Source organism: Lynx rufus, unplaced genomic scaffold (genome assembly GCF_022079265.1).
Source record: "Lynx rufus isolate CCGP_SWC_20201006 ecotype Redwood Valley unplaced genomic scaffold, mLynRuf1.p SCAF_5, whole genome shotgun sequence".
NCBI lineage: Eukaryota > Metazoa > Chordata > Mammalia > Carnivora > Felidae > Lynx > Lynx rufus.
In genome coordinates, this window is record NW_025814867.1 from 64,617,136 (window position 1) to 64,644,742 (window position 27,607).

At 39.9% G+C, this 27,607-nt stretch overlaps 1 long non-coding RNA gene across 5 annotated transcripts in view; it reads left to right on the plus strand.

The window, feature by feature from the left end:
- Positions 1–683: 683 nt before the first annotated feature.
- LOC124526402 (uncharacterized) overlaps positions 684–27,607 on the plus strand; it is a 28,400-nt gene continuing 1,476 nt past the window's right edge. Inside the window, exons 1-4 of one of the 5 annotated variants that reach the window (XR_006965664.1) lie at positions 684–906; positions 5,700–5,830; positions 21,380–21,588; positions 24,557–25,023. This is a non-coding gene — a long non-coding RNA (uncharacterized LOC124526402). Of the gene's footprint in view, positions 907–5,699; positions 5,831–21,379; positions 21,589–24,556; positions 26,023–27,607 lie in introns of those variants that run through there. The other 4 variants (XR_006965661.1, XR_006965665.1, XR_006965662.1 and 1 more) reach the window with 4 other exon arrangements.

The window sequence follows — 27,607 nt, forward strand, 5'->3', positions numbered from 1 at the left end:
TAGAAGATGGGAGGAACATCTAACTGTTACCAGGAGGCCATAGAAGGCACCATGGAAAAAGTGATGAAAAGGAGTTAACCTGCCAAGAGGGAATGAACAGGAAAAAACATGTGCAAAAGTCCAGAGGAACACACAGCAAATAACCCGATAGAACTACAAATAGTTCAGTGTAGTTGAAGGATAAGTCGGGGGAGGCAGTGGCAAGACACCGTGTGGGAGAACAGACCATGAAAAAGCTTTATATCCTGTGGACAAGAGGAAATCATTGAAGAATTTTAAGTAGGAGTGAGGGAAGGGACATGATTAAAGATTCAGAAAGATCACTAGGGGTGGAAAATGTGGTCACATGGAAGCAAGGGAAGAGAGTCTTCCAACAGAGAAGGGAGTGGTGGACAGTGTCAAATGTTCAGAAGTCAGGTCAGATAAGAAATGAGCACTGTTCATGAGAATTAGCAATGGGGAAACAGTTTATGACCTGGGTGAAAGCAGTTTCTGAGGAGAGGTGTGGGCACCAGCAGATTGCGGTCAATTGAGAGGAAAGGGAGGTGAGGAAATGGCAGGAAAATGATAACAGTTATTTCAAGAACTTGAGCTGTGACGGGGAGGAGGGATAGGAGGAAAGTGTGGGGCCAGGGAGGGAAGGGAAGAGTTGGAGGGAGTGGTTTGTTTTTTTTTTTTATTCTTTTGGTTTTTGTTTGTTTGTTTTGTTTGGGGGTTTTTGTTTTGTTTTGTTTTGTTTTGTTTTGTTTTAAGATGGAAAAGACTTGAGGATAGTTAATGGGAAGGATCCAGTGAAAACGTCAAGATTGAACTATAGAAGAGAGGATCATTGTTGGCGGGAAGCATCTGAAGAAGCCCAAGATGTGAGAGCCTGGGTTCACGCAGAGACGTTAGTCTTGGGGGAAGGTAAGTAGGTGCAGGTAAAGGGACAGGTGAGGTGATAGGAGGGGTGGTAGGAAATTGTGGACACCCACATCGGGCTTCTAGGTTTTTGTGAAGTAGCAGGCAGCATCATCTGAGGGCTGAGGTGAGGAGGAAGTACAAAGGAGCAAAGTAGAAGGTCTGAAGCGAACGAAGGAAAAGGCTTATGACAGATGCTATGGAGGCTGAAGGAACATGCTGACCAGGGAAGCAGGAGTTCCAGGGCAGTGCTGATGGCCCAGGTGACCTGGAAATGAATTTGGACTACATGTTTCTGGAAAATTGGGTGATTTTCTCCAGCAGTACTCCCTAACCCAGAGCATGAAAAAGGCAGACAGCTATGGATGGAAGAGTTCTGCCTGAAATCTTGGAGGAAAAGTCAACTTAAGGACGCTGCAAGGGAAGCACAAAGTTCAGGAGTGAGGCAGGTTTCTGGAAGGTGGAGGCATTTCGTGGAGAGGTGGAAGGTGCATGTGATCACCTTCCAAAAAGAATATGGAAATGCTCTGGAGGAGAGGAGGAATGGAGTTCGGGTTAGGGAAAAGGAAATCCATAACAGAGGAGTGAAATGGGAGAAGACAGTTGTCCCAGGAGAGTCACACCTTGGCCAAGGACCAGGGAAGGCAATAAGATAGAAGAAATGGTGGGCTTAGCTGACAACCAGGTGTGGCCCCAAAATAAAGCCCAGCAGTCATCTGGGTAGCTAGGAAAATCTCAGGCCTCTATGAAGGAGTGAAGCCAGGCTTGCATTGATTTTCCTGTCAGGGGAACCCTGGCCCCTTCAGCAGGCCTGTTGGGTTGGCTGGTTCCTGTGACACTCCTGTTACAAACCACAGGGACTGGGACACTCTAGTGCCTTTGGAAGGAGTAAGCCATGTGTGGTTCAAAGGTGCTTTGTTCTCTTTAGCTGTCGCCTTGCGTGGTGAGTAGTAGTATTTCCTATTCACAGGTGAGGCTCAGAGAGTTGAAGAACTTGCTCCAGGTCATCAGCAAATAAATGGGAGAGGGAGGATGAAGCAAGCATTTTCTCCAAGTTCAGTGTTCCTTCAAATTACAGTCCTCCGTGCTATAGGACTATCAATCGCTCAGTCACTCCAAACCATATGGGGAGGTGCCAGTGCAATGGTTGTAATATTTTTGAAAGTAATAAACTGATCTATTTTGATCCTAATGAACTCCCAACGTGTAGGTGCTCCTGATTCACACACTAGATAGGTTGTCAACAAGGGGTGAATACTGCCCATCTTAGGGATGTTGCAGGGGCACTTTTGATTGTCACATTGACTATGAAATGCTGCTGGCATTTAGTGGGTGAAGGTCAGGAATGCTGAGATGTTCAGCAATGCCTGGGATGGTCCTACCTAACAACAGTTGTCTTACTCCACATGTCAATGCTGCACCCATTGAAGAACGCTGGCAAAACCATGTGTAGCCAGCCTCCAAGATGGCCCCTGTTGATCCCTACCTCCTGGTATTCACACCCTTCTCCTGTCCCTCCCACACTCACTCTAGAGGAGGGTTGGTCTTTGTGACCAGCAGACTATGGAAGAAGTGATACTATGTCACTCCTGGGTTAGGTTATCTTGGATCACCGCTCTGGGGGAAGCCATATGATGGGAAACCCTACTGAAAGGCCCACCAGTAAGGAACTGAAACCTCCTTCCAGCAGCCACATGGGTGAGCTTGGAAATGAATCCTCCAGTCCCAGTCAAGTCTTTAGAGACTATAGTCCTAGGTGCAGCTTGATGGCAACCTACCCAGCTGAGCTACTTTTGGATACTTGACCCTCAGATACTGTGCGAGATTATAAAAGTCTATTGTTTTAATTACTACATTGGGGGGGTAATTAGTTCATAGCAAGACTTGATTTGATAGCCACACACAGTAGGCTCAGTTCATAGGGATCTCACATGAGCAATAAGAATGGTAACTCAGGATATGACATAAAGGGAGTTCGTGACTCCCTAAAGAGAAAGGGGAAGTGGGGGCTCATTGGGGAGGAGTTGAGAAGATAAGAGAGGGAGAAGAAAAGAAAGCATTCAGATATTTGGGTTCTAGCTTCTTCCTCCAGACCTACTGCAAGTGGTTGTGCAATCTGCTGCTGCACCCAGATACCTTGCCAAGAAACCAAGTAAGAAGGTCTCTCCAGGCCTTGTCTCTCCACTCACCAAGCTTTGAAGCCTGGCCCAAAGGTATATTCACCTGAGGAGTGTCATTTTCTAATTGTCACCAAGAATCTCGATGGGCTAGTCATCTCCCTGCCTACTTTTGGATCAAGATAATGAGAAATGGGGAAATGGAGACACTCAGATATGTTTAGAGGTTTTCCAGAGCAGGGGCCCTTTCCTAACTTTTTTGGATACACATTGTGATGATTTCAAGTTCCTTAGGAGAAACCCAGCTTTAACATGGCACCATCCAGGCTGGTTGGAAATAGCTGAGGAACAGGTCCAGGTGGTGAGAAGCCAGAGAAGTGCCCCTAAGGTCTCCCTTGGCTGCTATCTGAAGTTCCCACATGACCCTTGTCAGGGATGACTGAGTAGAGAGCCAGTGGCCAGCCAGGAGGTTGCTGGGGCCTGGGGTAAGAATGGGCTTTCCCAACCACGTTGGCTCTGGACGTAACCAGAGGATCTGCAGCACCAGCAATAGTCTAGGCCTTGGCTGAATCAAGAGAATGCCAATTTCGTAACCAGAGATTTCAGTGGCAGATGTCAGCAGGGTATGCCTATAACCAAGAGGGATAAGGGCCATCATCCTGGAAGCCATCAAGGGCCTATTTTAATCCAACAGCTCTAGGAGAGCTCAAGGACCAGCACCCCCTCTCCCAGCCTCACCTCCAGGACCATTAAAAGAAGACCTGAGTGGTGATGAGGGTATCCATAAACAATGAATATTTACCCAAAATATACAAATTACCAAAGAGACTGTTTTTATCTGAAAGACATTAAAATCTCTTTAACTGACAAGTTTATACCTCATCCCAGCGGCTCGTGGAGCAGACTAGAGAGCTCTAGAGAGCTCTAAGAAATAGTTTGAAGAGAAATTTGCTAAACCTTTTTTTTTTTTTCACTTTCCAATTTGTAGTGAGTTACATTTTTGCCCCCACGGAAACATCAATGTAGTAATTACAGCAATTGCCTGATTCTTTCCCTCTGAAATTTTTTAGAAAGAAAACACTGAATACAAATGCAGCATTCACTTTCCTACCAATCACATCCCCTGTGCATGCAGTCACCCCAAAGCATAGCGTCTAATGTGAATATGAGCAATACTATGGATTCTAAACTTCAAATAACTTGACCATTGACTACAGTAGAAAAATTGTTTCCTAATAAAATGCTGAAAAGCTCTCAAAGAATAATAAATTTAAGGGCACCTGGCTGGGTCGGTCAGTAGAGCCTGTGACTCTTGATCTCGAGGTTATAAGTTTGACCCCAAGCTGGGTGTAGAGATTATTGATAAAAATAAAATCTTTAAAAAATAAAGAAAGAAATAAAAATAAAATACTGAAAAAAATAAGTTTTCCTAAAATAGAAGTCAGGAGTCTAAGTACCTACAAAGCTGTCTTCCATTCCGTAGCGGAATACAAAAAGGATGAGAAAGAGATAAACTGGGGAAGATGATAACCCCATTTCTCGGCATTTATCCTCATTTTAATTTTGCCTCCTTATTCTCCATTTACATATTGTATTCTTCCACTTTCTTTTAAACAAAGCTGTGGTTTTTTTTAATTTATTTTTGTTGTTTGATTTTTAATTTTTTTAATGTTTATTTTTGAGAGACAGAGAGACAGAGAGACAGAGACAGAGAGAGACAGGGAGAGGGACAGAGAGAGGCGGAGACACAGAATCCAAAGCAGGCTCCAGATTCTGAGCTGTCAACACAGAGCCCAATGCAAGTCTCGAACTCGTGAACCGCAAGATCACGACCTAAGCCAAAGTTGGACACTTAACCGACTGAGCCACCCAGAGGCCCCTCTTCCATTTTCTTTTAAAACCAAGGAATGATCTTTCTCAAACTGAGGTCAACAGACTGTCAAGGGGATCAAGTTGTTCTTGCTCTAACTCTGTAGAAAGAGGGCAGATATGAGAGCAGGCCAATGAACAACCAAAGAAAATTAAATCTGTGGATGTGTAGGGATCCAAAGACACCCCCAAAGCTTGGACGGTCCATCTTCCTACTGGACTTGGAGCCACCATATGAGGGTGTGAACCCCAGTTTTGTGTTTACTTCCTTTGTGGAAGCTCCTTGTAGGAGTTCTTGAACTACTTTACATCTCCACTTTCTCACCTCTAAGATGGATATTATAATGTTAATACCACCTACATCACCAAGTTGCTGTGAGAATTCAAGGAGATAACATGCATGAAATTCATATTATTTGAAGGTAGTGTCCCAAATCACCACTGGTATCACACAGAAAGTATTACAGTGCTATGCAGCTTACATATAAAGCAAGAAATAACTCTTCCTGTCCCTTCTCTCACCATTTACCTCCCCAGCAAAACAAAGAAAATTGAAGCTTCAGAGAATGTGGTTGCCAGAACCAGCATCCAAATGGTGCACAAATTAGCAACCAGCAGCTGTTCCCAGGGTTAACAAGTCCATACTAAGGAATCTACGTCATCAGTAACAAAACCCTAAGGCAAACACAGACACCCCTGGACAGGCCAGATGACAGGAGAAAATACAGGCCAGGCCCTTTCTAGCTGAGGTTCATCAACAGTTCCTTAACGTGAAGGAACCAAGGGGTGGTAACAAAACCCTATAACCTTTAGACCCTTGCTGCTGAAGTGCGATCTACCGACTGGCCCCAGCAGTATCACCTGGGAGCTTCTTGGAAACACAGCATCTCAAGCCCTGCCCGAGACATACTGAACCAGAATCTGCAGCTTGACACAATCCCCAGGTGAGCTGTTTGCACATTACAGTCTGAGAAGCTCTGTTCTGGAGTTCACTGGACAGAAGCATGGGAGATAGTATATGTAGTTCTCAACCTGTGTTTCTGAGTGTTCATAAGATTTCCGATGATAGAACCCCTCTGGGTATTGTTACACAGAAATCTCATGCAGGGGAACTCTACCTGGCTATTTATTACCAAAGATTTGGATATGTAGATGAGCAAAAAGATAAGTAGCACCCTCAGGTTTTACGTCTTACTAATTTTTTCTCATGTTTATTCATTTTTGAGAGAGAGAGAGAGAGAGAGAGAGTGGGGGAGGGGCAGAGAGCGAAGGAGACGCAGAATCCGAAGCAAGCTCCAGGCTCGGAGCTGTCAGCACAGAGCACAATGTGGGGCTTGAACTCATGAACCATTGAGATCATGTCCTGAGTCGAAGTCAGATGCTCAACTGACTGAGCCACCCAGCTGCCCCACCCAGGCTTATGTCTTAAATGCGTATCCATGCCTCGGGGATGCTTCATGCTACCAAGAGCACCTACTGAGTATCCTAGTAAGAATTTAATTTTGTACATTGAGCATTCATCCAAAAATCATTTATTGGACACATATTATGGGCAGGGTTCTATTCTTAGAGGAATAACCAAACCTGGAGTAAGTAATCTTTCCTTTCAACTTAAACTACACCAGCCCATAAAAGCCAAAATCTAGACATAATTGAAAAACTTTTAAATGAAGAAATTTATAGAATTTTACTCTTCTGTTTCCAAAACTGAAAAATAAAGTTAACAGAAAAATAAAACTTTTGTAGGAAAAATATTAGAAACCCTAAAACATATACTTCAAATATATTTTCTCGTCAGTGCACACGAACAAGCTGGGGTCAGGAAAAGGAAGAAAAATGCACAAAACAAGGAAGAAGCAGGGAAGCTCAAAGAAAGCAAATAAAGGATGAGATAGTGAGAGATGAACAGAAGAGAGACAGGGAGGGGCGCCTGCATGGTTCAGTCAGTTCAGCGTCTGACTCTTGATTTGGGCTCGGGTCATGATCTCACAGTTTCATGGGTTCAAGCCCTGCATCAGGCTCTGTGCTGACAGTGCAGAACCTGCTTGGGATCCTCTCTCTCTCTCTCTCTCTGCCCACCCCCCCTCCCCCACCGGTGGTGTCTCAGCCACTCTCAAAATAAATAAATAAATACATACATACATACATACATATCTCTAAAAAAGGAAGAAAAAGAAGACGAAGAGAGAGAAAGAGAGATACAGAGAAAGTGAGGCAGACACAGGTGCAATGGTGTGTGAGGTTTCAGACAAGTTAGAATTGCCACACCTGACACTCATTTGAGTTCATAGTAAGAGATCATTTCCTGTCACTTCCCTTTGTAAGATTCTGTACTACCTAACTATCCATGGCTATTTACCTCCTTATCAAATATTGTTAACTCTAAAATTGAGGGATGCAGCAGCCCTTTTTTAAAGGGATTTCTTTTTTTTTTTTTTTTTTTCAACGTTTATTTATTTTTGGGACAGAGAGAGACAGAGCATGAACGGGGGAGGGGCAGAGAGAGAGGGAGACACAGAATCGGAAACAGGCTCCAGGCTCTGAGCCATCAGCCCAGAGCCTGACGCGGGGCTCGAACTCACGGACCGCGAGATCGTGACCTGGCTGAAGTCGGACGCTTAACCGACTGCGCCACCCAGGCGCCCCTTGTGCTTAGAGGTACTCAAGTATCACCTCTAATTGTGAAAGGAGGATTAATTAATTATCAACAAAAATAATTTGTAGAGTTCTGATATTTGGTGTGCTCTGTAAGACCTGCTCTAAGGACCTTGCCATCTAATTAACCATCAGTCGTCAAAGCAATGATAGAACTAAACTGGATCTACACACTATGACAACCAGGCTAATAGTTGTCTACTCTTCCCTAAAAGATATCCAGGAATAGAGGTGACATCTCAACAAATTAATATGAAATTGACAGTTAAGGTATTCATCAGAAATCTAGAACTTATTTTAAATTATTTATTTGAGGGGCGCCTGGGTGGCGCAGTCGGTTAAGCGTCCGACTTCAGCCAGGTCACGATCTCGCGGTCCGTGAGTTCGAGCCCCGCATCGGGCTCTGGGCTGATGGCTCAGAGCCTGGAGCCTGTTTCAGATTCTGTGTCTCCTTCTCTCTCTGCCCCTCCCCCGTTCATGCTCTGTCTCTCTCTGTTCCCCCCAAAAAAATAAATAAACGTTGAAAATAAATAAATAAATAAATTATTTACTTGAGAGAGAGAGATGAAGAGCATGAGCAGGGGAGGGGCAGAGGTGTGGGGGGGAGAGAGAATCCCAAGCAGGTATCAGCTGTCATGCTGTCAGCACAGAGCCCAACTCAGGGCCTGATCCCAGGAATAGTGAGATCATGACCTGTGCTGAAATCAAGAGTCGAACACCTAACCGACTGCACCACCCAGGCACTCCTTGAATTTATTTTAATAAAAGACCATGTTGGGCACCTGGGTGGCTCAGTCGGTTGAGCGTCCAACTTCAGCTCAGGTCATGATCTCACAGTCTGTGAGTTCAAGCCCCGTGTCGGGTTCCGTGCTGACAGCTCAGAGCCTGGAGCCTGCTTTGGATTCTATGTCTCCCTCTCTCTCTGCCCCTCCCCTGCTCATGCTCTGTCTCTCTCTGTCTCGAATATAAATAAAAACGTTAAAAAAAATTAAAAAAAAATAAAAGACCACATCAAGCTGTCTGAAGTGAAAATCAATGGTTTTATTATCCATGAGCAATAAAAAATCTTGCTTTTTTTCACTTGTAAGATAGAAATGTTTATTCTTCTCAAGGCGTACATTGCTTCTAGGATAAAGTAATGCAGAGAAGAGAGGCACATAAACTCACGCATTTCCAGTTTATACTTCTGCATTGTGACAGTAATGTGCAAGGAAGCAGAGACTAGTGAGCTCGTAAATATAGAACAATTTGAGATTTTGCACACAAGTTATTCTAGAAATGCCAAAATACCTCGTTTACAACAAACCAAGAATTTAAATGTTGGTTTTTCCTGTTCACCAGTACACAGAAAACACAGAGTGAAAGGCTTTCACATTTCAAATAAAATACACTCAGGGAGCAACAGGATTCATCTCGCTCTAAAAGGCAAAACGACTTAGTTGGTGGTGAATGGAAATAAATATGGCTGCGTATAGAAAGCAGAAAACATAACTTTTAGGGAGATAATCTGCTTTTTAAAAGATGAGCATCTGGGGGTGCCTGGGTGGCTCAGTCGGTTGAGTGTCCAGCTTCGGCCCAGGTCATGATCTCACATGTCATGGGTTCGAGCCCTGCATCGGGCTCTGTGCTGACAGCTCAGAGTCTGGAGCCTGCTTTGGATTCTGTGTCTCCCTCTCTCTCTGCCCCTAACCCACTCATATTCTGTCTCTGTCTCTCTCAAAAATAAATAAACATTAAAAAAATTAAAAAATAAAAAGATGAGCATATGATTCTGCAATGATGACATAGAAACTGAAGTGTTATTTCCTAGTCCCTATTACATTTCAGCTGTCCCCGAAACTAAAGTAATGGAAAAATTATATTTCTATGTACAAAGTGACTATAAATTATCCATTCATTACAGAACATTTTACCCCTTATCTATTTAGATACAATTATAGCCTTGCTTTCCAGCGCTTTAGAAAACAGGATGTTGGTTAATAAAAATTCCAGTGAAAAGTAAGTATTCATTTTCTCTGAGCTTGTCTTGCTCCTATTTTGTCCCTTATTTCTTTCCTCCTAAATTGGGCAAAAGATGTGTCCCAGTGATCTAACTTTTCTTTCTGAAAAACTAGCCGGAGCAATAAATAACTCTCTAACTAAAGTTTCCACTCTTTTTATAGTCTTCTGACATTGTCATTCAGTAAAAAGTTTTATATGATGGACTATCAGATGGGCTGAAACTAGATAGATTAGTAAAATACTATATAATAGCATCTGGCTGTGATCGCACTTTTAAAAATATAGTAGACACGGGGCGCCTGGGTGGCGCAGTCGGTTAAGCGTCCGACTTCAGCCAGGTCACGATCTCGCGGTCCGTGAGTTCGAGCCCCGCGTCGGGCTCTGGGCTGATGGCTCAGAGCCTGGAGCCTGTTTCCGATTCTGTGTCTCCCTCTCTCTCTGCCCCTCCCCCGTTCATGCTCTGTCTCTCTCTGTCCCAAAAAAATAAATAAACATTGAAAAAAAAATTAAAAAAAAATATAGTAGACACATGCGTATTTTATCTATGTCTGCTATATATGTATATAATTTCTTCTAGACTGTGAGCTCTGTGAGGGTAGTGACTGAGCCTGTCTTGTTCACTTCTGTAATGCCAAAACACAGCATAGTTTCTAGAATATAGCAAGTATGTGGTGCATTTATTCACTCACTGGCTGTCTTTATTGAGCGCCTAACTCTGTTCCAGGCACTGTTTCTAGATGCTGGGGATATAGGATTAAAAAAGAAAGAGGGAAAGAAAGCTTCTGCTCTCGTGGTGTTTTATTCTAGCAGTGATCTACAAGCAAACAAATGAGTAAAACATATAGTCTACACTTTGAGAAAAAAATAAAGCTGCATAAGGGAGGTAAATTGAGGAGTATGAGATGCTACCAGATACTGGGTGTTTATAGCAAAAACTGCACTACCTAGGTCCTCCTACGGGGGGAGACATTCATTCCTGCCTCCTCCCCCGGACTCCTATCCGCCAGCTACCGTGAATATTGGCAGCTGACAGGTCACAGCTGAGTTCTCTCCAGGAGCTGCTCTCTGTAGGAGGAAACTGCCTTGCTCAAGGTTATGCCCCTCCTGGGGGTAGCCTGCATCCAATAACTGGCTCATGCGGTGGTTCAGATCTCTTTTGCCTCAACTGGAACAATTCTGAGGGTCCATCCCAGCTCTAATGCTCCTAGTAGGATCAGCTGAGGACTCTGTCGTCACTGCCTTAGTAGTTTGGCTTTCTCCCACTTCTCAGTGCTGCCTCCTTCATCCCCATCCATCACAGGTACCGGCCCCAAATACACTCCCCCCACATCTCCTCATGTAAATCTCAGAGTCTCAGAGTGAGCAAGGGGGAGAGTGGCATTTGGATTTTCTTCCAATTAGAGTTGTCAAATACGTACTTGGTATGTGATTCTGGAGCTCAGGGAAGAAGTGGAGTAGAGTATATAGATTTGGAAGTTGTCAGTAGTCGTTAAATCCATAGGACTGGATAAAATTCAGCCAGGCAGTAAGTGTAAATAGAGAATAAAAGAGACCCAGTGATGGATTTTGAAGCCCTCCAACACTTAGTGATTAAGAGAGATGGAAAGAAACAGCAAAGAAAATGGAAAAGAAACAGCTATTATAATAGCAGAATCGTGGAATGGCGTCCTGGCAACCAACTCCTGGAAATGCTCCAAGGAGGAGAGAATGATTAGCTGGGTCAAATGCTACAGACGTATCAAACTGAAAACTGAACTGGTGATTAGATTTGGCAACATGGAGGTCACTGACGACAAGAGTGGTTTCAGAGAAATTGTGGTGCAGTGAAATGGTATAACAGTAGAATGTGTATAACATGTCTTAGTCAAGATTTATTAGATGCCTGTTATATTAACTGGCTATATTTATATTTCTTCCATATTTGAAAGGGTAGGTTATTTGTATTCCCAGTGCCTAGAACAAATATCTGGCATGTAATATGTGCTCAATGCATATTTTTTGAATCAATGAATCACTTGGTGCCATTTTTATATGTACCCAAGCTTCATTGACCTTAATAGTATAGAATTTTTAACATGAAAAGAGATTATAATCTTTCCACCTAATTCAACTACCTCTTTTTACAATCTAGCAAGCCATAGCCTTCAGAGATCGCCACATAGCTGAGTTGGGACCAGAATTCAAATCTCTGAAGCTGAGTTCTTCATTTTAGCCCCTGCAACATTCTGAGATGTGAAAATGTTTGCTTTTATGTAACTCTATGGACCTACAATCACCTTCAGTTCAAATTAGAGAAAAAGCAAAAAAATTTTTTTCATGGTGTTCAAATAGTTATTCGCCTAATCCCTTAGTGAGATTTCTTAATGCTTCTAAATAGAGTTCATTGTGTGGGGCGCCTGGGTGGCTCAGTTGGTTAAGCGTCTGACTTTGGCTCAGGTCATGTTTTCCTTGTGGTTCTTGAGTTTGAGCCCTGTGTCAGGCTCTGTCCTGACAGCTCAGAGCCTGAAGCCTATTGCACATTCTGTCTCCCTCTTTCTCTCTGCCCCTCCTCCATTCATGCGTGTGCGTGCTCTCTCAAAAGTAAACACTTAAAAAGTTTTTAAAAACTAGAGTACGTTGTGTGAAACTTTATGATTAAAAAATTTACTTTTTAATTCTGTATTTTTATTTGATAAAACACTAAGGGGTCTAGGGAGTCTGTGCTAGGGGTTTCCATATTACTTCAAAAACCCAAAAAATTACCCTTTGGGAAAAAACCAGCATGGGGTTTAGGTTCTATTGTTCTCATTCTAAGCAAAAAGTTACCTAGCCTGATTCTTTTCAGATGAATCTTTAATAGAGCAATACAACATAAACCTTATCTAAGGGATGAATCTCTAAATTCTACTCCTGAAACCATTATTACACCTAATGTTGACTAACTTGGATTTAAATAAAATTAAAAAAAAAAAACATAAACCTTATCATTCAAACAAACTTTAAAGCTTTTTCATGCACATGGTGATTCTCTTGAAAAATGATTTTAGATGAAGCATTGCAAACTGAAATAGATTTCCGTTGTACTAGTCACTTGTACTCAGAAGGGTCTACTTTATTTTCAAAGACTGTAAGTATTTAACATCAAAAACCGGACAGTAAAAGTGCAGTATTGTGAATGTCCTAATTTATTTTATAGAGACAGATTTTGAATGTCATACTCAGAAAAATGCTACTTGTGGGTAATATCATTGAACGAGGCTTTGGCAGAAACTTCAAAAAAAACTGTCAAGTGCAGAAAAATAGAACGTAGAATAATAAAACTTTATTCTGGTCAGTTTTACTAATCTATACTGCTGATGAAGGTGCCAAAATCGAAAGCATAATTTACCTGTCCCATTGGCTAATATGTTATAGTTTTTTTCCCTGGAAGTGTCAGATCGTCTGAGAGAAAACAGAAAACATCAACTGTATTCAGTTTGGTCATGGAGATAATGAGTAAGCATGAAGTAAGTCTATTTGCTTTGAGTCTTCACAGGCCAAGACAAAAAGAAAGGAAGCCATTGTGTAGATCATTCAAACTTCAAAACCCACCAGGGAACAAAAACAGGGTTTTAAAAATGATTCAGTGTATTTCAGTAAAATTAATTTAATTTAATTTAATTTTTAAAGTTTACTTATCTATTTAGAGAGAGAAAATGAGAGCACAAGCTGGGGAGGGGCAGAGAGAGTGAGAGACAGAATCCCAAGCAGGCTCCATGCCACCAGTGCAGAGCCCGATGCAGGGCTCAAACTCACAAACCGTGAGATCGTGACCTGAGGCGAGCTCAAGAGTCGGACACTTAACTGACCGTGCCACCCAGGTGCACCAATAAAGTTTATTTTACACAAAATAAAAGATTCATTTGTAACTACCTAATGTAATTAATTCATTTGGGCCAGGTTACAAAATGCACTGAATGAAACGCATTTGGGGAACAGGATATTCATCTGGCCTCAAAGAAGCATCTCATATATTCGTTATTAAGTATAATAGGAAATGGTATTTTTATGAGGGACAGATGCAAAAGACACTCACATATTCATACACATATATGCATAAATACATAACTTAAAAAAAATTTTACATAATTCTCTACAACTTGCTTTTCTCAGGCAGTAGTACCTGAAAGAATTTCTAACTCAACTAGTATCTCTTTCTCTAACTTGCTATCTCTATCTTTTTCAGTGTGGTTGTGGATATAGTGTGACTGTTTGAACAAGTTTCTCCATTGAGGTGCATTTTCTTTTTCCCCTCTAATTTGCCACCTCTATGGACAATGCTATAAAATAAGCATCCTTGTACATATTTCACATGTGCTGATCCTTCGTTTCTGTAAAATTACCATCTAAGAATGGGGCGAAAGTGTGTCTGTATCTTACATTAATGCATTACCAAATTGCTTTCCAATGGCCCGATAACAGTTTGAGGTATTTCCACAGGAAATAGGATATCGTTACTCTTAATCGTATTCCCACCAACAATAGATACTATTGCTCTATAGTTTCCCCACTTTGATGGAGTAGAAAACGATACCTGATCAATGCTTTAATCTGCATTCTCTCATCGTGCTTCAGTTTATGCATATCTATTTATCTATCTATCTATCATCTATTTATTGACCATTTGTCTTTGCTTTTCATATTCTTTGCCTATTTTTCTTTTGGATTGTTTGCCATTTTCTTATTAACATCTAAGATTACCTTGCATTATCAGAAAAATTCGTGTTTTGTCAGCTGCTGATAATTTTCTTCAAATATATTATTTTCTCAGTTCATATAATTTATGGCATCCTTGGCCAAAAATTTTACAAATTTTTAAAATAAATATATGTTGATATGACATATAGAAATATACTTTAGGATTTCCTATCTTAGTTAACAATGCTTGCCATACCCACGGAGGGAGAAAATTGATTTTTCAGTTTTCTTTATATAAGTTCTTCTCCTTCTTTGTCTAATATATACCTAGGGGCACCTGGGTGTTTCAGTCAGTTAAGTGGCCAGCAGTAAGCTCAGGTGACGATCTCGCAGTTTGTGAGTTCGAGCCCTCCATTTTACGTTGGGCTCTGTGCTGACAGCTCAGAGCCTGGAGCCTGTTTTCGGATTCTGTGTCTCCCTCTTTCTCTGCCCCTCCCCTGCTCACTCTCTGTCTCTCTGTCTCATAAAAATAAATAAGTGTTAAAAATTTTTCATAAATATATATCTAAATTTTTCACTTTTTATTTTTTATAATAGTTTTATTGAGGTGCAATGTAAGTGTACAATTTGTTGTTTTTAATGAATTTATACAATTGTACGTCCACCACCACCATACATTTCTAGAACATCTTCTTCACCCTGAAATGTTGCCTCTGCCCATTCAGTCAATCCCTTCTTTGATCTCAGCTCTTGGCAACCACTGATCTTTCTGACTACATATTTGCCTTTTCGGAAATTTTCATATAAACAGAATCATACAGTACGTGTTTTTTGTTTGTTTGTTTCTGGATTCATTTTCTTAGTTTAATATTATTGAGGTGGTATTAGTTTCCTGAGGTTGGCACAACAAACTACTGCCAGCCAGGTGGCTTAAAACAAATTCATTGTCTCACAATTCTGGAGGCCAAGTCCAAAATCAAGTTATCGGCAATGCTGCACTCCCTCTGGAGGCTCGCAGGGAGAATCTTGCTTTGCCTCTTACGGCTTCTGCTGGCCATCAGCATTCCTTGGCTAGTGGCCACATCACTCCCTTCTCTGTCTCAGTCTTAATCTCACCTTCTTCTGTGTATGTGTGTCTTTCAAATCTCCTGCCTTTCTCTTATAAGGACACCTGTCACTCCCTTGTCATTAGATTCAGGGCCCACTTGCATAAAGGATGTTCTCTTCTTCTTGAGATCTGTAAATGAATTATATCTGCAAAGAGTCTTTTTCCAAATAAGGTAACACTCACAGGTTCCAGAAACAAAGATGAGGACAATATTTTGGGGAGGCCACCATTCAACTCACTACACAGGTTAATCCATGGTTTGGCATTTATCTGTGCTTCATTCCTTTTTATTGCCAAATAACTTTCCATGGTGCAGATGCACCATATTTTTTATCCACTCATCAGCTGATTGACATTTAGATTGTCTCTGCTTTTTGGCCATTATTATGAGCAATACTGCTATGAACATTCATATGTGAGATTTTGGTGGACAGGTTTTCAATTCTCTTGGCCATATATCTAGAAGTGGAATCGCTGAGCCTTATAGTTACTCGGTATTTAATCTTTTTAGACATTGCCAAATTTTGTTCTAAAGTGACTATACCATTTTACATCCCATCATCAATTGACAAGGGTTCCAGTTTCTCCATTGCCTCTCCAACATTTGATATTAGCTGTCTTTTTCATGACAGTCATTTTAGTGGATTCGAAGTGGTATCTCATTGTTGTGACTTTATTCTGTGTATTTCCTAGCTCTGTCCACTTAGATAATCTAGACACAGTGATATAGTGATATCTCAATAGCAATAAGCCACACCTACTACCCAGATCTTGGCTTCTAAAAAATTTTCTTTTAAAGCAAATCATGCTTTCCTAGGGAAATGACTGATTTCAAGGCCAATGCAGCAAAGTAAAAGATAAGGCTGGCACATCTTGCTATGAGAGAATATAAGGGCACAATCACAGAAAGATATGGATCTGTCCAAGAGACATAGAAACAAGCTTGTAAGTGATCCCGCTGGCCAAAATATGGAACAATCTGATCATCAGAATAAATAACAGTAAGGGATGGTAAACCATTGAGTAAAATAGGAATTCTTTAGTTTACACTGATATAAATAAATAAATAAATCAGAAGAAAAGCTCTTCCTTGCAGTAGAATGCTAACCAATAAATGTAGAAGAAATTATCAAATTCTCCACTTAACCATCATCACAAAAATAAACAATCTAGACAAAAGCATTGCAAGAAACTAGTAAGTGAAAGTTGGACAAGGAACGGGATATTTACTAGTTATCTAAGTATCTTCCCGCAAAAGAACTTCTTAATTACAAAGAGAAAAAGAGAAATTCTATAGTGGAGAAGTCTAGGCAATGCCACCTTTCTCTGGTAAGCAAACTACCAGGTGTGGGCAGATCAACATCGAATACCACCCAAGGGGATGCAACATCACACATCACTCTGTGCTGTTCCTGCCAAAGATGCATAATCCACATGTAATCGTGAAGACACATCAGACAAGCCCAAACTGGGAGAGTCTACAAAATAGCTGGCCTGTGATGTCTTTGAAATGTTAAGGTCATGAGAGTCAAGAGATTGCCGAGGACCTGTTCCCAATCTGAAGAGATTAGAGACAAAGCTACGTGCAGCGCATGGCACTGGGTGGATCTTTTTCCTATAAAGTGCATTACTGGAAGAGTTGGCAAAATTTGAAAAGTGTCTCTGGGTGAAAGGTACATGAGAGTTCTTTTCACTGTTCTTGTCCTGTTCTGCGAGTTGGACACGATTTCAAATGAAAAAGAACAAAAATTATGTTGTTGGGTTTAGTGAGGGTGGCTGCACTATTGGAACAAACCCTGTTTGGTCACATGGATTATTATTTGACACTCTCTTTACTGGGTTTTGGTATTAAAAATTTCCTGTCTTCATCAGATTAATTAGAGTGCTTTCCTATATTTTTTTCTAAGATCAGGAACAGTTTCATAAATTTTTTTAATGCTTATTTATATTTGAGAGAGACAGACAGACAGACAGAACTTGAGCAGGGGAGAGGCAGAGAGACAGAGACAGAATGTGAAGCAGACTCCAGGCTCCGAGCTGAGAGCTGTCAGCACAGAATCCAACATGGGGCTCGAAATCATGAACCGTGAGGTCATGACCTGAACCGATGTCGGACATTTAACCGACTGAACCACCCAGGAGCCCCTAAGATCAGGAACAGTTTAAATCTTCTTGCAATTATTTACTTTAAAGTTTTGCTAGAATTCAGATATGAAGACACTTGATCCTGTTGCTTTTGTAAATGCTAGATCTTAAATCACTTCTAAAAACTTTGGATTATTTGAGATGCCTGGGTGGCTCAGTCAGTTAAGCACTGGATTCTTGGTCTCAGCTCATGTCTTGATCTTGGGGTTGTGAGTTCAACCCCCACAATGGGTGTGAAGCCTGCTTAAAAATGGTTTATTCAACTTTCCTGTCTTTATTTGAGTTAATTATTATATCGTTTGTTAGGTTTCAAATATCAGATTTTTAGAGAGTTGCACATAATGTCTTATTTCTTTTCTTCTCTTTGGTATTTGTCCTTACGTGCTCTTTGTCATTGACAATCTTGTATATTTTTGGTTCTCCCTGCATTCCTCAACCTCAAATGAAAATTGTTTCTCCTTTTGTATGTCATCAACTGATTTTGAGCTTTTTGTTCTTTGTACTCTTTTTATTTCCTATTTCTTTATTTTCAGGTCTTGTCTTTCTTAATTCCCCCTTCCTAGTTTGTTTTTTTTTCTTTAGCTGTTTTTTTTTCTAATTTTTGTAAATATTCTAAAATTTCTATGTTTTAACATCTTTTTTCTTTATTTTTTATTTTTATTTATTTTCTTTAGAGAGAGAGAGCACAAACAGGGAGGAGGGGCAGAGGGAGAGAGAGAGAATCTTAAGCAGGCTCCACGCTCAGGGCAGAGCCGGACATGGGACCTGATCCCAAAATCCTGGGATCATGACGTGAGCTGAAATCAAGAGTCAGACGCTCAACCAGCTGAGCCACCCAGGTGCCCCTAACGTCTTTATTCTTTAATAATAAAAAATTTAAGGGTATTACTCTTTTCTGTGAATGGAGCTTTTACCAAGTACTATATGCCTTGGTAGGAAATATTATTTTCATTACTTTCTAGATAATCTTAAATTTTTCATTGCTTTTTTGACAGTTTTTAATATTTTTTTGAATTTAGGAGCAAGCTATCTAGGTATGTACTTCTTGATTCCGATGAAGTTAAGGTTTTTGTATCATTTTTATTTATTTCTAAATTTGCTGAATTATGACCAGAAAACCATAATTAGGTATTCTTTAAGGGAAAACACATAATAATTTTTAGAAATCTTCCATGGAATATTAAAAAAATGGCTATTCTATGTTTGAGGAGCTGCAAGTTCGCTCTAAATCCATATACAGGTGATTCTCATTATTCCCAGCACAGTAACTACGTTCTATAAAGTGACCGTGAACACGCAACCATTGCTTCTAGGGCAAAAACAGGGTTGGGCTCCTATGAGCCAACAACGTTTTTGTCAACCAATCGGTATATAACCTTCCTTTATATGCGTTTCTGTTGAAAGACATTATTTAATGTGTATTTGTGATTCATTAGCATTGAATTCACAGCCAACAGCACAATAACTCAGGTCTGAATGGAATGTATCTACCACGTGAGGCACATCCCAGCTTTCTTGTGCTTAGGACATTAGACAGCACTTCAGCACTATGCTTGGGAGCCATTTGAAACAGTGAACTCACCAACAAAAAAGCATAAAAACGTGAAAAACATGACACGAAATATCCCGGGGAAAAGGTTCTTGCTTGTAATATGAAAGCTGAAACAAGAAGGCAGCGTCACCTTGTTTGACTTCAGCTGTGAATGTGCCCATCAGGCAACTCAAATTTTTTGCTACTCTGCCACATGTCTGTGAATGACTGCAAAAGTGTCGCAAATATTGATTTGAGGGTTGCATTTTAGCAATGCATTTTAAATGCATTTTCGCGAATGGGCAAATCCACCAATAACGGAATCCATAAGTAATGAGGATGAGCATATCTATATAAAGCAAGCATAATGATTATATTATTTAATTCGTCTATGTCTTTTTCTGTCTGTCTACCTCTATGTATGTATGTATGTATCTATCTATCTATCATCTATCAGAACTAGTCAATCCTGATATTCAAGTCTTTTGCTTATAGACTTAAGTATTTTTGGCTCATATAAAATATTATATATTTTATGTAACAGTTGGCACTTGGCATTTTTAACATTTTAAAATTTTGTTTAGCTGCTATGTTGCATAAAAACTTAGTATTGTTGGGGCGCCTGGCTGGCTCAGTCAGTAGAGCATGTGGCTCTTAATCTCAGGACTGTGAGTTGAAGCCCCACGTTGGGCATGGAGCCTACTTAAAAAATAATCTTAGCAATGTTTTATTTTCTTCATAAATTATGCTTTTTATCATTATATAGGGTCCCTCTTTTTTCTGTTTAGAGATTTTAAACTTCAATTCCATGTTCCATAGTATTAATTTTATAACACCTGCTTTGAGAGTTAGCTCTCCTTTTACATTGTGTTAATGGTTACTTGCCTTTCCCAGCCCTCATAGAAAACCAAACCAATATTTCCCTAGTAGTGCATGAAAAAAAGACCGACACCAACTTTCCCCTGACTGAGAGGTTTTATTAGCCCACTACCACTCCCCACCCACGACACACAACTGGAAGAAGGCATCTACTGCAATTTCCTCATCACTCCCCTCCCAAGAGATAAAGCCTTGGGAATATTTGTGCTTCCTTCCTCCTCATGCTCCTCCTCACCATTCTTTAGTTTTGCTTAGGTCATTTAGTTCTTTGAATCCAAGATTATTCTTGGAAGCTTCCTTTTTAGTACACTTCTCTATTTCTAGGGTCTTTATTTAGTACTTACATTACACGTTCCCAAGTCGATCCTTGTTCGTTCATTTTCAATTAGTTATCACAAACTCAAGACTCACTATAGTGTTCTCTCCTGGTCAAGTCTCTGTTTTATTTGTTTGGGTTTTTTTTAAGTATTATGATTAAAGTGTTTTTCTAGTATTTTTCCCAGATGAGTAATGAGATGTGCGACTTCTCTGAATTCACACATATCTACAAACATTTCTCTTGTACCCTAACAAGTGAGGTATATTTTTAAGCTGGAAATGTATTCCTTTGTGCTCTAGCTTCCAGTGTTGCGAAGGAGAATTTCAGTAACAATGTAATCTTTTTTTTCTATAAATAACCTACAAGCTTCTACACAGAAAGAATGAGATTTTTTACTTTACCTTTGGAGTTCAAAAATTTTACCAGCCATATATGTGTGTATATACACATATAAATAAATCTAATACATCTACAAATATAGATAAATGTGTATGTGTATCTATAACTATCTACCTATATAAATGAAAAAATTGCCATAATTATCATTCCTGCCTGAAACTTGGGGTCCTTTCTTCAACCCCAAAAAATCTTTTTTGTATGCTTCATTTTGTTTTGCTTAAATATGCCCTCTCCTTCATGTGCCTCATTTTCTCCTTCTGGGACTCCAAATATTCTCGTGTCAGTTTTCTTAAACCTCTCTTTCATCTCTCTACTTATGATTTACATTTTTTTGCTCTGAGCCTGTAACAGGTCTTGCATCCAGTTTCCAGGCGACTAGTTGGATTTCAACAGTTACCAATTTCTTCACCAGTCATTTTATTTTTATTTTTTTAATGCTTTTTATTTTATTGATTTTTGAGAGAGAGATAGAGAGTATGAGCATGAGCGTGAGCGGGGCAGGGGCAGAGAGAGGGAGACACAGAACCTGAAGCAGGATCCAGGCTCTGAGCTGTCAGCACAGAGCCTGACATGGGGCTCCAACTCACAAGCTGTGAGATCATGACCTGAGCCGAAGTAGGAAGCTGGACGCTTAACTGACTGAGCCACCCAGGCGCCCCTTCACCAGTGATTTTAAATTTAAAAATCATGTTTTTGTTGTTTTTAAATCCGGGAAGTCTATTCTCTGTACCCCTTAGATCTCATTAGGTACTTGTATTACCTTTTCTGTTCAAGTTTAAGTTACATTCTCTGCCCTCCAGTAAGTCTAATTCATAGAGAGCCACGTTCAGCTTGTTCCTCCTCTCTCTGCTTTGGTTTCGAGTGATTTGCTCATCAAGGCTCAGCTCCAGCTGCTGGTATATGTCACCCAGTGACAGTTCAGTGAATCGTGGCCTGCCTGGAAGTCTCTGCCCACGAGGACACACATGGTGACATCAGGCAGACTGTCAGCCCTGTTAAGACAGCAGAAGTAAGTGTGTCTGTGCCCCAGCTTACAGTCTCCCAGGAGAGAAGACTTGGTCTACCTGTCTAGCTCTACCTGAGAGCCAGAAAGAATGTGCACAGTCCCCGGGGCTGAGAAAATCTCTCCTGCCTAACTTCACCCATTTTATTCTTTAGCTGATGTGTATTGTCTTATTTTTCTATAATTTTATTTGTGAATTTTGGGAAGAAAATAATTTAATCTGAAATGCTACTGCCCTTTTTCTACGTTAAGCTCTCATATTCCTTAAGAAAAGACTGGACTAGAATTCCTCTGTTACCAATTTGATTTAGTGAAATTAAGGAGGGGTAGAGAGGGTTTCTGGAGGAGGAAGTGTTTCTGTTTGATATGAGGAGATATCACTTAATGGAGAAACGCTGAATTTATATTAACCTTCAGTAATGTATTGGTTTCACATGTACATTAAAGAAAGATCGGGTGTAGAACTTGGAAGTGAAGCCCAGAATGCACCTATAATTCACATGAGAACCTATTTTTAGAGAAAAAATGTATGAAAATGATTATTGCTATGTTTATAACTTTTGTTTTTTAATATATGAATTAACATTTTAAATTAGCTTTTGAGAAAATGAAGCACAGCTAGATTGTTTTGCCAGATTGTGGCCCTTCGTACAACTTTGTTAAGAACTTCAAATTTTGTGGCCTCCAAGAAGTAATGGGATCTTAGAGAAAACATGCATTATGTTTCTTTTTTCTTTCTTTTTTTTCTTTCTTTCTTTCTTTCTTTCTTTCTTTCTTTCTTTCTCTACTGTTGCTTTTTTTAAGGTGAAATTCACACAACATAAAATTTACCATTTTATTCATTTATCTTTAAGAATTTATTATTTTTAAGTAATCTCTATACTCAACCTGGGGCTGGAATTTATAATACCAGGATCAAGAGTTGCAGGCTCTATTGACTAAGCTACCTAGGCGCCCCTAAAATTAACCATTTTAGAATGAACAGTTCAGTGGCATTTAGTACATTCACAATTTTGGGTAACCAGCACCTCCATCCAGTTCCAAAACATTTTCTTTTTTTTAAGTTTATTTTATCTATTTTGAGAGAGAGCGCACGCGAGCACATGTTCAGAGAGAAGGGGCAGAGAGAGAGGGAGAGAGAATCCCAAGCAGGCTTCGTGCTGTCAGCACAGAGCCCGATGCGTGGCCCGATCTCACAAAGTGTGAGATCATGACCCGAACCGAAATCAAGAGTAGGCTGCGTAACAGACAGAGCCACCCAGGTCCCCAGTTTCAAAACATTTTCATCACCCCAAAATGAAATTCTGTATCCAGTAAGCAGTTATTCCCTAATCTCCCCTTCCCTCAGCCCCTGGTAACTACCGATCTGATTTCTGTCCTATAGATTTACCTATTCAGAATACTTCATAAAAATGGAATCATACAGTATGTGACTTTTGTGTCTGGTTTCTTTCACTTAACATGTTTTCAGGATACCTCCATCTTTTAGCGTGGATCAGGACTTCATTCTTTTCATGGCTGAATAATATCCCATTGTATGCATGTGCCCCAATTTGTTTATCCATTCATCCATTGCTGGATATTTGGATTGTTTCCACCTTTGGACTATTGAAAATAGTGCTGCTATGAAGATTTGTGTACAAATATTTAAGTGCCTAGTTTCAATATTTTTGGGTATCTAGAAGTGAAATTACTAGATCATATGATAATTCTATGGCTTGCTTTTTGAAGAATTCTGTTTGATTTTAATTTTGCTTAATTAGCATGTAGCACTTAACTTGAACCTCTGTTTATTTCAATTAGATCGATGAATTAACAGTTAGTAGTATAAGATTAGTAGGAAAATAATGATTCATATTCCTCACCACAGTTTGTCTCATGGAGCATTTTCTCTTTCCTTATTTTCTCTAAAACTGCCTCATAAGGAATTAAAGATCCTAAGAAACCCCGCTGTTCCCAACTATACACTAAAAGATCTTCAGGGGTTGCCTGGCCAGCTCAGTCCATAGAGCATGTGTCTCTTGATCTTAGGGTCACGAGTTCTAGCCCCACGTTGGGGGTAGAGATTACTAAACCAAATTAAAAATAAAAAATAAAAAAGTCAGATCTTCCAATATAGAGTAAGAAACATGCTATTAATCAGTAAGGGATTGATAAACACCTAAACTACAAATTCCAACATTGTGTTACCAAACAAGTCCAAAGGTGGAGGGTGGGAGAGAAGCAGACAGAATAAGGAAATGTGTAAAATTTATTAAAATAATATGAAATTTTATAAAATAAAACAAAAGGCTCCTGGATGGCTCAGTCGGTTAAGCATCCAACTCTTGACTTCTCACAGTTTGTGAGTTCGAACCGTGGGATTCTCTGCCTCCTCTCTCTCTACCCTTCCCCGACTCATGCTATCTCTCTCTCTCTCTCTCTCTCAAAAATAAATAAACTTAAAAATAAAATAAATGAAATGAAATGTTAAAATTTAAACCTTGAAGTCCATGTAGTACCAGTTGATCTTAAATCCACACTCTTTGAAATAAAAACATGAGCAGGGGCAGGTGAACCTTACAGAACGTAATTTTTAAGAACAGCACCATTTTGAAATGTTTTTAACTCTTTTAACCTTTTTTGAATGTTTCTGAAAACTACACACACACACACACACACACACACACACACAAACATACACACATGCTGTGGCTGTGTTGTGTGTGTGTGTGTGTGTGTGTGTGTGTGTGTGTGTGTGTTTTAAGAGAAAGCCAGCAGTCATAAGACCATATGGTTTATTTTAGAGGTGTCATGATTTAAAATTTTATTCCAATTTCCCTTTTCCCCTCATGTCTCTCCCTCTTTTTCTTTCTTTTTCCTTTCTCCTCCTCCTCCTCCTTCTCCTGCTCCTCCTCCTCTTCTTCCTCCTTTCTCTTCTTCTTCTTCTTCTTCTTCTTCTTCTTCTTCTTCTTTGGTTGTTTTGAATGACAAGGAAGAAGACAAAGCAAGAGTCGTAAAGAGTGTGCTTCAGGGGAAACTCAGGGGATATAACCACCTAATTATGAATTTCCTGAATGTGCAACTCGACCAGCAGCAACTGGACATGATTAGTACAGTGGGCCTCACCTCCAGCTGTTCTGCAAAAACAAATCAGTGAAGGATTTCCAAGGCACATTTTCCTTTGGACCCGTTTTAAGTTTTAACAATGCAAACAGCACAGTGTTGCTCTTTTTTTTTACGTAGGTGACAGATTGAAAAGAAGCAACCGTTTCCTCCAACAAAAGAACTAACCTATGGAGCATATACTTCGACTTGAGTTGAACGTGTTTGAATCTGTATAAAAACACAAAAACTGCAAATCTGTCTCCTTATATGTGGAACCAAATCTGGAAATATGTGCTCTAGAGGCAACTGTAAAATCATATTTCATTCTGGCATATGGGCCAATGATTGTGTTGTGTGAGTAATGCATATATGTAATCCATGTGGTAAGCTTCGTGGACAGAGAATAAGTCAGTGTTATTCACTGAGGCTTGGCAAGCAGGAACCATTTATTTAGAAAAATTTACATGGGCTGAAACAATGTGAAAAATGTACTGTCCAGTTTGTCAGCTTGTGAACATAGCAGAAACCAGAGTACATAGTAGATAATACTCCAATTAGCACAAAGACTGAAGGAGGAATCTCTTTTTGCTGCTTTCTAGTTTACATTTACAGAAGAATGATTCCTCTTGTGCAATCAAGGAATTTATAACTCACGCATACTAGCTTTCACCAAATCAAGAAGTTCAAATGGGTATTTGTAGGACCAGAAATCTGAAGAAAACTTCGGCAATTTTATGCACTGAGGGAAAAGCCAAAGATCTTTATAGATTTTATTGCCATTGTGCTCAGATCAATTCTTAATTGCATTTAGCTATGGGTTGTTGAGTTTCAAAGTAATCATAAAATATTTTTACTAAATGCATAGTAGCATAATTTCTGTAGGATGTACAGCTCCAAGGGAGGGAAAAACCAGGAAGATAAACTTAAAGAAGCCCATTAATCTTTGTGAATAGCAAGATATCATCTAGACATCAAGATTTTTTCTTAAATCCAAAGGCATTTAAAAAAGTAGAATCTTTAGATCAGAAAGGGCCTTACAAGTGATCTAGAGCAGGCAGGAGAAGAAAGCATGGGTAGTTGGTTGGGGAAATTGGGAGTGAGGGTGGATGGAACTCAAAAGGGTGAAAGGTTATCAGGGACTGGAGTTGGCAAGAGTTGAGGAATTATTGTTTAATAGGTACTGAGTTCCTGTTTGGATTGATTTTTTAAATTCTGGAAATGGATAGTGGTGATAGTTACACAACTATCTGGATGTAGTTCGTGCCACTGAAGTATGTACTTAAAAATGGCTTAAGGGGCGCCTGGGTGGCTCAGTCGGTTAAGCGTCTGACTTCAGCTCAGGTCACGATCTCATGGTGCGTGAGTTTGAGCCCCGCGTCGGGCTCTGGGCTGATGATGGCCCAGAGCCTGGAACCTGCTTCCGATTCTGTGTCTCCCTCTCTCTCTGACCCTCCCCCGTTCATGCTCTGCCTCTCTCTGTCTCAAAAATAAATAAACGTTAAAAAAAATTTTTTTTAAATGGCTTAAAAAATAGCTAAAATGGTAAATTCCATGTTATGTATATTTTATCACATAATACCATAATATTTTGTTATTTATATTTTACATTTAAAAATGTAAAAAAAAAAAAAAAAAAGAGCAAGACCCAACTATATACCAACTACAATAAGCCCATTTTAAATATAAAGTCACGGGGGCTCCTGGGTGGCTCAGTCGGTTGACATCTGACTTCTGCTCAGGTCATGATCTCACAGCTTGTGAGCTCAAGCCCTGCATCGGGCTCTGTGCTGCCAGCTCAGAGCCTGGAGCCTGCTTCGGATTCTGTATCTCCCTCTCTCTCTGCCCCTAACCCATTCGCATTCTGTTTCTGTCTCTCTCAAAAATAAATAAACATTAAAAAAAATTTTAATATAAAGACACAGGGGGGCACCTGGGTGTCTCAGTCAGTTAAGGTACAACTTTGGCTCAGGTCATAGTCTCACAGCTCATGGGTTTGAGCCCCACGTCAGGCTCTGTGCTGACAACTCAGAGCCTGGAGCCTGATTCATTCAGATTCTGTGTCTCCCTCTATCTCTGCCTCTCCCCAACTCATGCTCTGTCTCTCTCTCTCAAAAATAAATAAAAATATTAAAAAAATTTTTTAATATAAAGGCACAGATAATTTTGAATAAAAGTAATAAAGAAATATACCACACAAACACTGGTGAAAATCTAGTTGAAATGGTTCTTTTTATAGCAAACAAATTTGAATTCAGAACCAGGAAAAAAAATAATACTTTATAATGAGGTCAATTTATCAGACAGATACAGCAATCTTAAAGATTCATGTGCTTGGGGCGCCTGGGTGGCGCAGTCGGTTAAGCGTCCGACTTCAGCCAGGTCACGATCTCGCGGTCCGTGAGTTCGAGCCCCGCGTCGGGCTCTGGGCTGATGGCTCAGAGCCTGGAGCCTGTTTCCAATTCTGTGTCTCCCTCTCTCTCTGCCCCTCCCCCGTTCATGCTCTGTCTCTCTCTGTCCCAAAAATAAATAAACGTTGAAAAAAAAAAAAAAAAAAAAAAAAAAAAATTAAAAAAAAAAAAAAAGATTCATGTGCTTAAAAACAGATTCATGTTGAACACTGGGTGCTGTATAGAAACCAATTTGACAATAAATGTCATATTAAAAATAAATAAATAAATAAATAAATAAAATCAACGTTAAAAAAAACAGATTCAAATACATCAAGCAAAAATTTATAAAATGGAAGAGAAAAACAAACAAATCTACAATTATAGCTGGAGAGTTCAACACTCCTCTGTTAGCACTTGATAGAACACGTGGATAGCACTGACAACACGTGCAACTTAGACACTCACACTCTGCTTAAACACTCCACAAAACTATAACAGATTACACATTCTTTTTCAAGGGCTAATGGAATGTTCACAAAGATAGGCTA